Raw genomic sequence first — 15,556 nt, 5'->3', positions numbered from 1 at the left:
TGAACTGACGGAGGATGAGAGGTGACCTGATAGAGATGTATAAGATGATTGTGTACATAGCCAGAGGCATTTTCCCCAGGGCTGAAATGGCAAACGCGAGAGGGCACAGTTTTAAGGTGCTTGGAAGAGACTCTTAGGTACATGGAGCTTAGAAAAATAGAGGGCTATGCAGTAGGGATATCCTAGGGAGCTTCTCGAGTAGGTTACATGGTCGGCACAACATTGTGGGCAAAAGAGCCTGTAATGTGCAGTAGATTTTCTGTTTCTATGTTTCTAATATTTAACCATCATCTTACTAAAACAGAATTTGATCTTATATTAGGAGAGCTTCCTATGCACAAACTTGTCTGCTATATCTCTTATTTTACATTTATAACTACAAATTAAATTTTCCAAAAGCTCTCCATGTGACCTGAATTTCTCCTCATTTCTTGCGGGACCATTTGGAAAAGCAGAACTTATATCCACTTGACTGAGCAGACAGAGCCTCAGCTTAACATGTCCTAACTGCCTGGGTACTGAAGGGTCAGCTCTGACTATGGCCTCAAATCCTGGCCTGTGTCTTAAACCACAATGTGCTGACTCACAGGCTTGGCTGAGCAACTGCATTTTTACTTGAAGCTGAAATTTGAATTCAGAAATAAATGCCACACATCAATTAGAATACACGTTTAAGGCTACGTTATGACAAAATGCGACCTGCCAACCAAGGGACACTCCCTGCACCCAAATCTAAGTAAATAGCACAAGTAAAACCACATGGGTTCAAATACCCCACAGCAACGGCAATACCTTACCTCTTGCACACAATCATCACAACATGGAAAACAAAAGTCATTCAATAATTTTCAAATCAAGCATTTCCTTCAAGGGATTAAGAAAAACAAGTTGTATTACATACAAAATAGTAGGCCAGATCTGAACATCCAATCTGCTTCACCATTCAGTAATATCACAGAAGATGAACTTAATTCCACTATTGAGCATAGTTTAGTCTTAAAACCACTGCGACTGAGCAACACTTTCACTTGAAAATATGTACACAAGAATCTGAGGTAAACATTTAAACTTTAACCAAATGTTTGTGAAAAAAAAGTCACGCTGCACCCAATAGTTTAGATGAAAGCCAGCGACATGCTTCACAGGAAGCCAATTTCCTGCAAAGCCTAAAACCACTACTTCAATAAGCCTTATATGAGCTCACCCTTAAAATGAAGCCTTCCTATGCCTGCTTATTCGTCGTTCAAGCTTCTTCAAAACAACCTCAATCCGTATCAACAATCTCACCCACTATTAACAAATGACAGAATGGTACTTGCCCTCAAGTCCAGAAGATTGGAAAGGAGATTTTGTAGGGGTGTCGACAAGGAGTGATGGGGCAAGATGGACCCTGTAGTGAAGCTCGATCAAGAGGCTCCAACAGACTCTACATAAATGAACACCATCACATTCCAAACACTGTGCAATCTTTCAGTGCCGATTGAGTGGGTGGAGTGTTGGATGGCATTTGCTGAATTGTGCAATCCAGATGAATCAGCAAATCCACCTAAATATTATATTTCGCATTTACTGTTCCATTAACACACAAACATAACCTATTCTCTCCAATACACCTTGGATGCAGAGTCAAGATCAAAGGGCAAGAAGAATGTTAGAATATTCTCAAATGAAAAGATTGTCCTTTCTTCCACTTTAAGGAAGGAAGCTCATTCCTGTAATTCTGTTAACACTAGCTCGTTAACAGAAAACAACTCAGAGTCCTTCGCTGTGGGGTTATCTTGTATCTATGTCCCGTCCTCACTTATGCTTTAGAGGCAATTCCCACAAATGTAGTATGCCAACACTTGACAAGAAAATATAACAGATAAAGTACCTCGTAAATGTCTATGGTTTAGAGATATATATTTAGAGATAAAGAGATTTTATATCTCTAAATATATATAGTGCCCAAGACTTTTGCACAGTACTTTATTTGTCAATGTGGAGCAGATAGCAAGTTCATAAATCTGGCAGGGGCAAAGGATGTTGGAAATGGCGAGGGTGGAGTGCCACAGAAGAGGTGTGGGACAGGTGGCAGAGGAGTGGCAGGGGCGGATGATGGTTTGGGCTGCAGATACATCTAACCCCGAGACACCTGGCAAGGTCATTTTTGATTCCAAACAGTTGGTTTATTAACTGTTACAGAATATCTCTCTGGTACTTAACGCTCTGTCCCTTCCCCCTTTCCCAACCATGATTCCCCTTTCTCGCTCTCAATCCACAACAGAAACCCATATCAGAATCAGGTTTATCATCACTCACATAGGTCATGAAATGTTTCTTTTGTGGCAACAGTACTGTACAGTACATGACGTTACCACAGCACTGTGCAAATGTCTTAGATACTATATATCTACAACTTTTGCACAGTACTGTATTTTTGTGATGCACTTCAAATTATTTCTGCTCAAAACAACATGCAGCAAAAGACAAAGGCACCTCAATCACTAGAATATTATTACAGACCTTAAAATCTCTTTCATGCCCCTTCCCCGTTCCCACAACACCAATACTGGGCTTTTCCAACAGACTACATTACATTTTCTCATGATGCACCAATGACCAAATTTGAGACCAGACAGCAAAGTTCGAGCAGTGAAATGACTTGGCTGGATTAGTCATAAAATGACAGTAGCTTCAATAAGCCCAGCAAGTGATTTCAAACAAAATCCATCAAGTGTTGCTCGGGTCAGAAAACCACAGCCGCATTTCACTGCCAGGGGAAAGCAGTGGCAATGGGAAAAAGAAAAGATTAGATATTTCACTGGCATACAAATACGCAAGAAACAGGAGGCGAAGTGGAAATAGTCCACAGGTATTTCATTCTCTTGTCTCAGCCATACAGAGGAGATGAAATGGAAATAGTACAGCAACTATGACAAGAATGTATTTAAGTTTGCATTAGCACAAGAGATTCTACAGGTGCTGGAAATCCGGGGCAACACACACACACAGAATGCTGGAGGAACTCTTTGCAGGTCAGACAATAAACAAGTGAAGAGCCCTGGGCCAACACATCAACTGTTTACTTCTTTCCATAGATGCTGCCCAGTTCCTCCAGCATTTTGTATCTGTTATTCGCATGAGAGGTTAACTTTCCAGGTTCCCCACTGAATTTTCAGAATTAAAACAAACTTGCACTAAACTTTTGATAAGTCAATATTATCTATTAAAATATACATGTTTTATAATTACACTCTCTGGAGTGAGAACGTTGGAAGGAAGATATATGGATCGCATAACCACAGATATTTTTTGGAGATCCTGAACACCTCATCTACATTTCAAATAAAAGCAGGATAAGCAGTCCCAGCATCTTATAAAAACTTGAAATAATAGGAATCAGGACAATAGGAAGTACTGGAATCCTGAAGAATTATCCTACTAGCCTCTCTGAACTCAAACTGAAAACGGGGCCCCAACAATAGCACATCTAGTTTTTGTAGCTCAACATGCAAAACCTCCAAACAGAAATTGCTATCTGTTGCTGTTCAGGAAGGAAGGAAGGACAGACAAAGGCAGTTATCAACTGCACACATGCAAAATTTAATTTTTGCTCCATGAATACCACTGCTTTTGCAGTAAATTTACATATACCACATACTGTACAGAAGCTTCAACCGATTGTCTCTAACCTGCAGGAAGCACACAAAATGAAAAAAAAAACGTGCAAGGCGTTAGATATGAAAGGCTGGAAACACTCTGAAGGTCGGTCAGGATGCAGACAGCATCTATTATAGATTTCAGGTTTCAAACACACACCAGTCCCCGTTGAGGGGTCAGGGGTGGAAAGTATGAGCAGCTTCAAGTTCCTGGGTGGCAACATTTCAGAGGATTCATCCTGGGTCTAACACATTGATGCAATCATGAAGAATGCACACCAGTAGCATTCATTAGGAGTTCATGGAGACTTGGTATGTCCCCAAAGACTTAAGCAAGTTTCTAAAAATGTCCCATTAAGAGCTTTCTGACTGGTTGCATCACCATCTGGTACGGTGACTCTAATGAGGCCACAGAGAGTTGTACACTCAGCCAATTCTATCAAGGGCACAACTCCCGTCCCCACACACGCATTCAACTAACTTCAAGAAGTGCTGACTCAGGAAGGAAGCATCCATCATTAAGGAATCTCAGGCTTCAGGACCTGCCCTCTTCTCAGTACTACCACCAGGGTGAAGGTACAGGAGCCTGAAAACCTATGCTCAATATTTTAATAACAGCTTCTTACCCTCTGCCACCAGATTCTGTATGATCCATGAATAGTAATTCACTATTCCTCTTTTTGCACTACTTAGTTATTTTAGCTTGGCGATCTTTTTTTTTTTCCGGACTTGCACTGCACTACTGCCAGAAAGCAACAAATTGCACAACGTATGTCAATGATAATAAACCCGATTCTGAGGTGAGACTTTCTGGTTCCTCTTCACCTATCTTCTGGCTTTTCTCATTAAACTTCAAAAAAATTGTTTTTTCCTTTCACATGGATTTTAAAAACACACACACAAGTGTACAAGCATTGCATATTCAATTCTTCATTCATATGATACAGCGCCTTCAGTTTGCAAACCTTCTCCAAATCACAAAGATCTCTCCAAGACAAAACTCAAGAGCAAAACTAGATCTACAAAAGCCAACCTTGTAATCTAGTTCATGGAATTTAAACTGATAAATATTTACACACCTTAGATTTTACATTCTTAAACAGAATAGTAAACTTCAACAAACTTCCATACATGTATGGTGGGCAGCATATTTGACTGGCCACGTCACTCTCTGATATGGAAACACCAATGCCGTTGAAAGGTCCTACAAAAGGTAGTGGATTCAGCTCAGTCATCATGGATAAAGCCCCCTCAGCTATTAAGCACATCTACATGAAACACTGTCAGAGGAAAGCAGCATCCATCATCCAAGCTCCCATCACTGCTGCCACCAGGTAGAAGGTACAAGAGCCTCAGGACCTGCAGCACCCCAATCAGAAACAGTTACCACCCCTCAACCATCAGGCTCTTGAATAAAAGGGGATAACTACACTCACTTGCCCTATCATTGCAATGCTCCCCCAACCAATGAAACGTCGACTGTACCTCTTCCTAGAGGTGCTGCCTGGCCTGCTGCGTTCACCAGCAACTTTAATGTATGTTGCCCCAACCAATGATCTCACTTTAAGCACTCTTTATCTCACCAGCTCATGTTCTCGTTAATTATTGCTATTTATTTGTATTTGCAAAGTTTATTGCCTTCTGCACTCTGATCCTGTAACGGTTACTATCCTATAGATTTGCTGAGTATGCCCACAGGAAAATGAACCTCAGGGTTGCATATGGTGATATACATGTACTTTGACTTTTACTTTCAACTTTGAAAACACTACCAAACTAGTTCATCTTCAAAGTTGCACATTCAGGATATCCTGCCATTTTATTTAAAGCCTATATAGATTTTCAGTGCTTCTCGAATGAAGATGCTTAAGTAATCCCCTTAATGAAAGCTTGCCGGCCATAACACTGTGAATGGCAAAGACACAATCAGTGGCCACTTTATTAGTTACATCCTGTTACTAAGTAAGGGCTCACTGAGTGCATATTTGCGGTCTTCTGTTGCTGTTGTCCATCCACTTCAAGGATTGGCATGTTGCGCGTTCAGAAATGCTCTTCTGCACACCACTGTTGTAATGCATGGTCAATTGAGTTACTGTCACCTTCCTGTCAGCTTGAACCAGTCTGGCCATTCTCCTCCGATCTCTCCTGTTATTAACAAAGCATTTTTGCCCACTGAACAGCCACTCACGGGATGTTTTATTGTTTTCACACACAATTATCTGCAAATTCTAAAAATGTGCATGAAAAATTCAAGAGATCAGCAGCTTCTGAGCTACTTAAACCACCCATCCAGCACCAATCGTTCCACAGTCAAAATCACTTAGGTTGCATTTCTTCTCCATTCTGATATTTATTCAAAAAAGCTACTGAACCTCTTGACCACGTCTGCATGCTTTCATGCAGTGAGTTGCTGCCACACGATTGGTTAATTATATTTGCATTAACAAGCAGCTGTACAGGTGTACCTAATCAAGTGGAAAATAATCTAGTTTTTTTAAAAACATCAGAAATTGAAGCCTACTCCACCATTCAGCACGTCATGGTAGATTTTCTAACTTGACACTACCTTCTCAGTGTTTCCGATGTTCCTTACTTCCTCCAACAATCTAACAATGATTGAGGCTCTGCAGTTCTCTGGGGTAAAGAATTACCAACATTTCCTCCTATCCCTATCCCAGTCAAGAAATTTCTTCCCTCAATCATAAATGGCCTACACATAAAGTCTCTGACCCACCTTCTCTACTTCTCAGAGTCAGATTTAATTGATTCTCTTGTGTTTCATATATTAACTGTGATTGCCCGCAAGAAAATGAATTACAAGGTTGGATATCTGATGTACTGAGATACAATAAAACACTCGTTGAGCATATTGCTCATGCAGACCAGATCATTACACAGTTCTGAAGTAGAACAAGGTAAAACAAGAACAATTCAGAATAGAGTGCAACAGCTACAGAGAAAGTGCAGTGCACGTGAACAATAAGGTGCAAGATCAAAATAAGGTAGATTGTAAGGACAAGAATCCATCTTATCATACTAGGAAGCTATTTAATATTCTTATAACAGCAGGATAGAAACCGTCCTTAAAGCTGTTGGTACATGCTTTTAAGAATGCACATGCATGCCATCGAGCCCTCCAAGAATTCAGTACATTTCAATGACGTCACCTCTCCAGAAGAGATAATTCATGGTGCAATTTAATATCAGTGAATGTATACAACCTTACTCTTTACAGACATCCACGATGCAGAAAAGATAATTCTAGAGAACCTGTTCTATTTCTTCTCATGAGACAGACCTGCCATCCCAGGAACAAATCCTGAACCTTCTCTGCATGCTTTCTTGGACCAGTACATCTTTCCTTAGACAAGGAGGCAAAGACTATATACAGTACTCCAGATACTATCTCAATTTGGCAATGTATTGTTATAGCTTTATCCCTGCATTCAAAATTTCATGTACTAAAGGGTAGCATAACACCTGCCTTCATAAATGTTTGCTGTGTTTGCACACTAACTTTCAATGTCACCTTGATCCCTCTGAACATCAACATTGACCCATCTCTTACCAATTAAGTACATTGACCATTTCCCCATTCAGTGAACATCTCCTTTTTCTGCATTACACTTCATTTGCCAAGCTGCTGCCCATTCATTTAATTTGTCTGTATTCCCTTGAAGAATCTTTGTATCTTCATCTGTACTTAAATTCTAACAGTTTAATGTTATCAAAATTGTACATGCTATATTCAGTGTGAATGATTGGGATCCAAGCACCAAACCTTGCAACAGCCTACCAATATAAATAACACTATTTTACCAACTCTCAACTCACATCAGATCATTACCACCAGTTCCACATGCTCTAACCTTGATCACCAATCTCCTAATTGAGGCCTTATTGAAAAATCCAAACATACCATAGAGACCTGTCCCCCATTATCAACTCTACTAAATATATAGAACATAGAATAGTACAGCGAACAAACGGGCCCTTCAGCCAACAATGTTATGTTGAACCAGATAAATCAGTAATCAAATTGCTAACTAATCTCTTACGCTTACATAATGTCCATAACCTTCCATTTCCTCACATTCACATGTCTATCGAAAAAAGTCTCTAATGTATCTGCTTTTACCACCACCCTAGGCAACATATTCCAGACACTCACCACTGTGTATAAAATTTGCCTCATACCTCCTTTAAATATCTCCCCCCCCCCCCCGCCACCTTAAATGCTGCCCTCTAGTATTAGACATTTCAACCCTTGGAAAAAGATACTAAAAAAATTTTACCTATGCCTCATACTCTTATAAACCCCTGTCAGATCTCCTGTCAGTCTTTTCCGCTCCAGAGAAGTCAGCCCAAGTTTGTTTAAACTCTCATTATAGCCTTCTAATCTAGATAGTATTCTGGCAAAACTCTTCTACACCCTCTCCAAAGCTTTTGCATCCTTCTTATAATGGGGGAGGGGGGAAAGAACTGTATACTATACTCCAGATACAGCCTAACTAAAGTTTTAAAAAGCTGCAACACAACTTTGACTTTGGTACTCAATGCCTCAACTAATAAGGGCAAGGTTGCCATATGCCTTCTTAACCAGCGGTCCGCCAACCACTGGGCCGCAACGCATGTGCTACCGGGCCACGAGGAAACAATACGAGTCAGCTGCACCTTTCCACATTCCCTGCCACGCACTGTTGAACTTGAACGTAGGGTTGCCAACTGTCCCATATTTGCTGGGACATCCTGTATATTGAGCTAAATTGGTTTGTCCCATGCGGGACCGCCCTTGTCCCATATTTCCCCCGCTAAGGTAGAGTGTTCTTACGAAACCTTTCGTGCCGAGATGGCGTAAAGCGAAGAAGCAATTACCATTAATTTATATGGGAAAAATTTTTGGGCATTCCCAGACCCAAAAAATAACCTACCAAATCATACCAAATAACACATAAAACCTAAAATAACGCATAGTAAAAGCAGGAATGATATGATAAATACACAGCCTATAAAGTGGAAATAATGTATGTATAGTGTAGTCGGGAAGATTAAGCCAAAACTGATTTGTGGAAAAAAAAATTGACGCATGCGCACACAGGTGCCTGCGCAAGGCTTCATGGTCATGGTAGTCTTTCTCAGGGTAAACACGAGTGTCCCGTCAACACACACAAAAAATGCTGGTGAACGCAGCAGGCCAGGCAGCAACTATAGGAAGATGTACAGTCGACGTTTCGGGCCGGGATCCTTCATCAGGATTTGACTGCTACTTTTGTCCCTCATATGGGAGTGAGAAAGCTGGCAACCCTAACTGTAAAAGACATGTTGAGGTGAGTTTAACCCTACTTGAACACCCAACCCTGTCGGCCGGTCCGCAAGAATATTGTCAATATTAAACCAGTCCGCAATGCAAAAAAGGTTGGGGACCCCCGTTCTTAACCACTATTAACTTGTGCAGCTTCTTTCTGGGAGCTGTGAACTCAGACCCCCAAGCCCCTCTGCTTATCGCCGTTAAGGGTCTTGCCCTTAATGTACCATCTCTTTACATTTGACCTACCAAAGTGCAACACTTCACATTTGGCCAGGTTAAACTCCACTTGCCATTTCTCCTTTCATATCTGCAACTGATCTATATCCCACTATATTTTTTGCCAGACATTTACGCTATCCACATCACCAAACTTTATATCATCTGAAAGCCTATCTTATCTTTTCAGCTGGTCATTTATATACATCACAAATAGCAAAGTTGCCGGCACAGATCCCTGCAGAACACCATTAGTCACAGACCTCCAGCTAGAATAAGTCCCTTTGACCACCACCACCCTCTGTTGTCCATGGGCAAGCCAGTTCTGAATCCAAACAGCCAATGCACCATTGATCCCAAGTATCTTAATCTTTTAGACAAGCCTCCTACGAGGGACTTTCTCAAACACCTTACCGAAATCCATGGACACAACATCCACAGCTCTACCTTCATCAGTTATTCTCATCACATCAAAAAACCTCAATCAATTTAGTAAGACAGGGCTTGCCCCACGTAAAGCTATGCTGACCCTCCTTAATTAGGTCATGGTTTTCCAAATGCTCATAAATCCTACCCCCAAGAATTCTTTCCATTAATTTCCCCACCACTAACATGAGACTAGCTTGTCTATTGTTTCCAGAATTATCCCTGGTTTCCGTCTTGAACAACGGAATAACATTAGCTACTCGACAGTCCTCCGGTAGCTCGCCTATGACTAGGGAGGACTCAAAGATATTGGTCAAGGCTCTCGAAATCTCGTCACTTGCCTCTCTCAGTAACCTGGGGTATATCCCAACAGGCCCTGCAGACTGGTCCACTTTAAGAGACCCAACACTACTGTCTCTTTTACTTTAAATTCCCTAGGATATTTACACTCGCAGCACTGATCTCCTTATCCTCCATGTCCTTCTTTGTAAATAATGATGTAAAGTATTCATTAAGGACATCATCTACGTGCTTCGCATCAAAGCGAACGTTCCACGCCACCCTTCTCCCACCCTCTCCCTGGTTATCTTCATGCTTTGGATGCATGTGTAGAATGTCTTCGGATTCTCTTTAATCTTATTTGCCAAGGACTTTCAATGGCCCCCTCCTGGCTTTCCTAATTCCATTCTTAAATTCTTTTGTGACTTCTTTATAATCCTCCTGGACTCTGTTTGATTCTAGCTTCCGAAGCTTTACACACTTTTCCTTCTTGACAAAATTCATCACCCCATTCCACATAAGGTTCTCTTAGCCTGTCATCCTTGTCCTTCATACTGACTGGCACATACCTGTTCGGTATTTCAAGCAGCTGGCCTTTCAACACCATCCACATCTGATGAGAATTTGCCCAAAAACAGTTATTCCCAAATAACTCTCCCTAGTTCCTCCGCAATGCTACTGTAATTTGCCCTGCTCTAGTTTAAAAGTCTCCTGCAAAGTCCATACTTATCCTTACCTATAGCTGTCTTCAGATTAGTAACACGAGATTCTGATGTAAATCTTATGTTTGATTTGTTTGCTCCACTCCAAAGTCTCTACGAGGCATGCCTACCCTAAAATTTAAATCTCCTTTTCAATGGGAGTTCAGTAAGACCCTCTATCGCTGCTTCTCTTCTGATCTCTGACTAAACATGTCTCTAACTTCTAGCAATTTCTTCTTTTTCAGTTTTGGTTCCCCTCTTATCCCTCCTCAATAGCAGCCCATCACCTCCCTTTGGTGCCCCTCTCCTTCCTTCCATGGTCCACTCTCCTATCAGGTTCCTCCTTCCACCTATTACCTCCCAGCTTCTCACTTCTGACCTCCCCCTCACCTGGTTTCACTTATCACCAACCAACTGGTATTCCTTCCCAGTCTGAAAAAGGATCTCTGCCCAAAATTTACTGCTTGTTCCTCTCCAAAGATGCAGCCTGACCTGCTGAGTTCCTCCAGCAACTTGTGTGGCAATAGATTAGTAAAATACGATTTCCCTTTCAAAAACATCCATGCTGGCTTAGCTCAATTATCTTTAACTATAATGCTATCACATCCTTTACAACAGGCTCTAACATATGCCCAACCATATACATCAGGCTAACACAGGGGTTTCCAACCTTTTTTATGTCATGGACCCTACCATTAACCGAGGGATCTGTGGACCCCCGGTCAGGAACCTCTGGGCTAACAAGTCAGTAGTTTCCCATTTGGTTTACCCTTCAGTGAGTTGCATTTGCTAGTGTCCAATCTACAGGAATTACTCTACAATCTGTAGAATCTTAAATTATTTTAATCAGTGCATCCATAATCTCTATCAAAACTTTAGAACAGGGGTTCCCAACCTTTTTTATGCCACGAAGCCATACCATTAACCGAGGCGTCCTCGGACGCCAGATTGGGAACCTCCGCTCTAGGATATACTGTAGATTATTGGATTCTGAAATTCATCAGTTTTATCAACGCCATCAACTCCTCTTGTAGTTTTTTCAACAACTATTGACTTTTACTTCCTCATTTACACTAGATTCCCCAATTCTCCATTAATTCAAGGTCTTTGTACTTTCTGCAAAGACAAAAGGCAACTGTTTAATTTCTCTGCAACTTCCTTATTCCACTGTAGCTTCTGATATTTGTCAGGGAAATGTTACCAGGGTTATTATATCCTCCAATGCTTTTGGTGAACATCAACACCCTGTTGGCTGGGATTCAGGTATTCCGACTCAACCCCAGCTTAATGTTTGCAATGAATAACTACTGTTTTAGTTCTTGCTCAGTTACCTCATCCATGTTTACATAAAGGGTGACAATTAATTGTTTTTTTATTGTATTTCAGTTTCTCAATACCTTCTTTTCAATATTCACCTCCTTAACATGGGCAAGGTTCAAATTTTACATTCAGAATCACGCCCTAGTCCATTAGCCAAATGGATTATGTGGGAACAATAGAGGGTTGCAAAACTCTCACCAGGCCCAAAATGAAACCCTATCTACACCCTATCTATTCCACCATCTTTTCTCGCTAAGAATTCAAAACACAATTGTCAAATACAGTTGGGATATTACAGCTACTACTCAGCCACACAAGAGCTTTTCTTCACTTACTGCCAACAGTTCAGTCACAAGAGCTTTTCCCTCCCAGTGCAATTCCGAGAGGCACTCCTGGGAATTTTCCTTTCTTGCCCATTTAACTTATTTCTCCACCTCATCATCACATGGGCTTCTTCTCCAACTGTATAACCGGAATTATAGTGCATTAGAGAATTACAGGCTGACCAAGATATAGGTGGACAAGAAGACCAAGCATAACACCAAGAGGGACAAGGACAGGAGGCTCTCGGGAGCACCATGACCTGCAGGCTGCTCTCCAAACTGAACAGCTGCCGGACTTCACTCAGATACTGAGTCCAAATCCTGTAACTTACCAACGCCATTATCAGAATGGCATCATTCCAAGGCCAGCAACGATGGTGGTTCTTCGATGGTGGTTCAGCACGTTCAAGGGCTGGACAACTACAGCTGGCCATGTCAGTGACAGCCACGCCCCAAACAGAAATTTTAAAAAATGTATGAAGGCAAATTAAGAAGCTCCATGCTACACTTTAAATCTAAATATGCTTGGTTCCATGTCAAAATGTAAATACCTAATTTGGGGTACAGATCATTTCTAGTTAAAGCTATAATAATGTTAAGAACAAATTATAAATCTATATCAATTTCACATGCAATAAGTATAGCTAACGTTAATTTTGAAAACAATTTATACAATTCTAAGATTTGAAATCAGAAAGAGCGTCAATTGTCAATATGAAGCCGCACAACATTATGGCTCTGTACGGAAGTAACAGATTGCCCAGGATGATATTTGATATATTGCCAGCCATAACCAATTTTTTCTCCCCCTTTGCCTGAGTTACTAAGTTTTGCCATTGTTCAGACCAATCAATTTCCTCACCATCATTTTCAAAAAGCAGATGCTTTGGAAATTTTATAAGGCTGTAATTCACTCAGTGGAAAGGATTATATCAAACTGATCAAGTGAAACTCATGTAATTTACTAGTGTCAGCAAAATTTGCAGATCTAATTACAGCAATTAGCTCCCTCACCATTATAGTTAGATTTTTAAATATATATATTATGTACACTTTTACAGATCCATAATAGAATCTTTTAAGACTTCCCAGAACTACTCTTGCATACCAATGGAACACGTGCTACACAAAAAAGGGCATCAAGTTTAATAGCTGCCATCATGTGGCATACCGGCAGCTTAAGAATCAAAATGTTGGGAGAACCTTTCATGAAAAGACAAATTCAAAATACAGACAGAAGTGTAAAATTGTAACATGCATCAATTAGGAGAACTCATTACACACAAAAGTTATTGAACTGGTACAAGCTTTACCTGTTCATGGATTACAACAAAGCTTCTGATTAAATAAGAGTACTGTGAAAACTTAGTGAGGATCACTTGTTGTATCTACCAAAAAGTGCATTTGAAGTAGAGACACAAATAATCAATCATTATCACTTTGGCACTATAAAATGCCAGACTGAAGTCACAACAATAACTGAACTGAGACATGCACCGGGTCACATTTCCGTACCTATTACAGCATATAATCACAAGACCCAGCAGACAAGTTATGTTTCCCCATCCAGTGTCCACCCTCATATTTGTGCCACTGTCACAATCTAGAACTATCTAACTGAATCCATTACTCAGTGTATTGGTGTACCTTCACTAATCAGTGCTGAGTCAGCTGGTGTATTTTGCTCACATAAAATCCCACATTGAGACACAGCCCATTGATCCGTGTTACACCAGAAAGTGGTGTATTTTTCCCAATAAAGGAATGATTTTGGTTTTCCTAAAAGAACTCCATATTCTCAAACATCAACTATTCCGTGCAGTTACTTCAAAATTACCTGACAGATAAAGAACCCGGTCAGATACATATCAGTTACTGGAATGATCATATCCCCTTTTAATCCCGAATAGGACAACAGTCTGCTGCCAGAGTCGGTACCCTGAGTCAGCAGCTCTCCTGTGATCGTTATGTATTTTCAGGCAAGTGCTATCAGATTACACATTGTCTCTGCCCTGCTCTCTCCACTGTAGATCGGGAATGGTAACTGGTTTCAGTGTATAGGGAACTCGGGAGTCAGACAGCAGCCTCCCGTTCAACGTGTGTGTTCCAGAGTGAGTGAGCAAAGGCATGAGAGAAAGAGAGAGGGGAAGGAAGAGAGAGAGAGGGAAGGGGAGGAAACGAAACGAGAGAGGGGGGTACGGGTGGTGAAGGGTAGCCCTCTGTGTGAAGCAGTCTTAGTCCCCGCTCTGCCTCCATTGCAAAACCCAGTGGCCAGGCTGCCTGACTCAGGCTGCTGTGATCCGCTGATGAGTCAGCAGCTCTCTCCCTCCCTCCCTCCCTATCATAGACACACACACACACACTCATTGCGTTTGCACACTCAGCAAAACACCGCGCCTTTTCTGTCCCCTTAATCCCACCAAACCCCACCTTTCGCTTACTCACCGACTCCTGAGAAGCTCCCCGACCCTTCGGAGTGGGTTTGAAGCAGACCTGGACAGCCAAAAGGCCTGTTTTTCCTCCTTTTGCAATTGAAGGAATTTCCCCCCACTCGTTGTTTGCGCTTGTGCCGAGGCCAGACGTCAGATGATGTTTTGTCATGTGGCTTCATTCATGAAGCTCTACGCAACGGGCAAACTTTTAAAGGCACAGGCACTGTAACAAGCATCTGCCTTTAACACTGTAATCTGCAACCCTCCGTCACTCTGTGAAACTCCTGCCAGTGGACCTTGCTCCTTTCAGAAGCTTGGGAGGAGTCCATGAAGAGAAGGATTAAAGGGAGTTCAAGGGGCGGTGGAATCTCACTGCGACTAAGGGTAATGGAGATGGAAAAATCCATCCTAATTAAAAATAACCTCAACGAACACATCATGGACACTAACCAACTCCCTCGTCAAAGCCCTCGCACTTTATTTGTTTACCTGCACTACACTTTTGCAATGCCATATTGCAGCCCATTATTGCCCTTTGAATTGCCTCGAGGTACTAAGATTTGGAATGATGTTTCTGAATTCTTCACCATATCTCGTTGCATCTGCAATGAGACGCCAATTACCAATAAAAAATCTGGCAACTACAAAGTAGGTTTAGTCCAAATAGCTTTATCAGTTAATATTGTTATGATGAACAGAATAGGCTCTTTGCGTGTCATTAATTTCTATGGTTTTATGAAACCTGTTTCTCTGGTGCTACTCTTTTCCTGTTGAATGCCTTTATTAAAGCTCACATTAACATTTCCAGCTCCATAAAGAACAAGCTCGGCCTCTCCAGTCTCCACATAACTCAGTTCCCCATCAAAAAAGGAAACAAAGGAGATAAAGAAAATTCCTTGTCTATCTCACA

At 41.3% G+C, this 15,556-nt stretch overlaps 1 protein-coding gene across 3 annotated transcripts in view; it reads right to left on the bottom strand.

Annotated features, from left to right (window-relative positions):
• Positions 1-14,785, bottom strand: part of mafga (v-maf avian musculoaponeurotic fibrosarcoma oncogene homolog Ga) — a 96,689-nt gene extending 81,904 nt beyond the window's left edge. Inside the window, exon 1 of one of the 3 annotated variants that reach the window (XM_072242094.1) lies at positions 14,660-14,785. The gene's annotated coding sequence lies outside the window, so the exon portion shown is untranslated. Of the gene's footprint in view, positions 1-901; positions 953-1,319; positions 1,398-14,659 lie in introns of those variants that run through there. The other 2 variants (XM_072242096.1, XM_072242095.1) reach the window with 2 other exon arrangements.
• Positions 14,786-15,556: the final 771 nt, after the last annotated feature.

This window comes from Mobula birostris, chromosome 24, assembly GCF_030028105.1.
Source record: "Mobula birostris isolate sMobBir1 chromosome 24, sMobBir1.hap1, whole genome shotgun sequence".
Taxonomy (NCBI): Eukaryota; Metazoa; Chordata; class Chondrichthyes; order Myliobatiformes; family Myliobatidae; genus Mobula; species Mobula birostris.
This window is presented reverse-complemented; position numbering and strand designations above follow the sequence as displayed.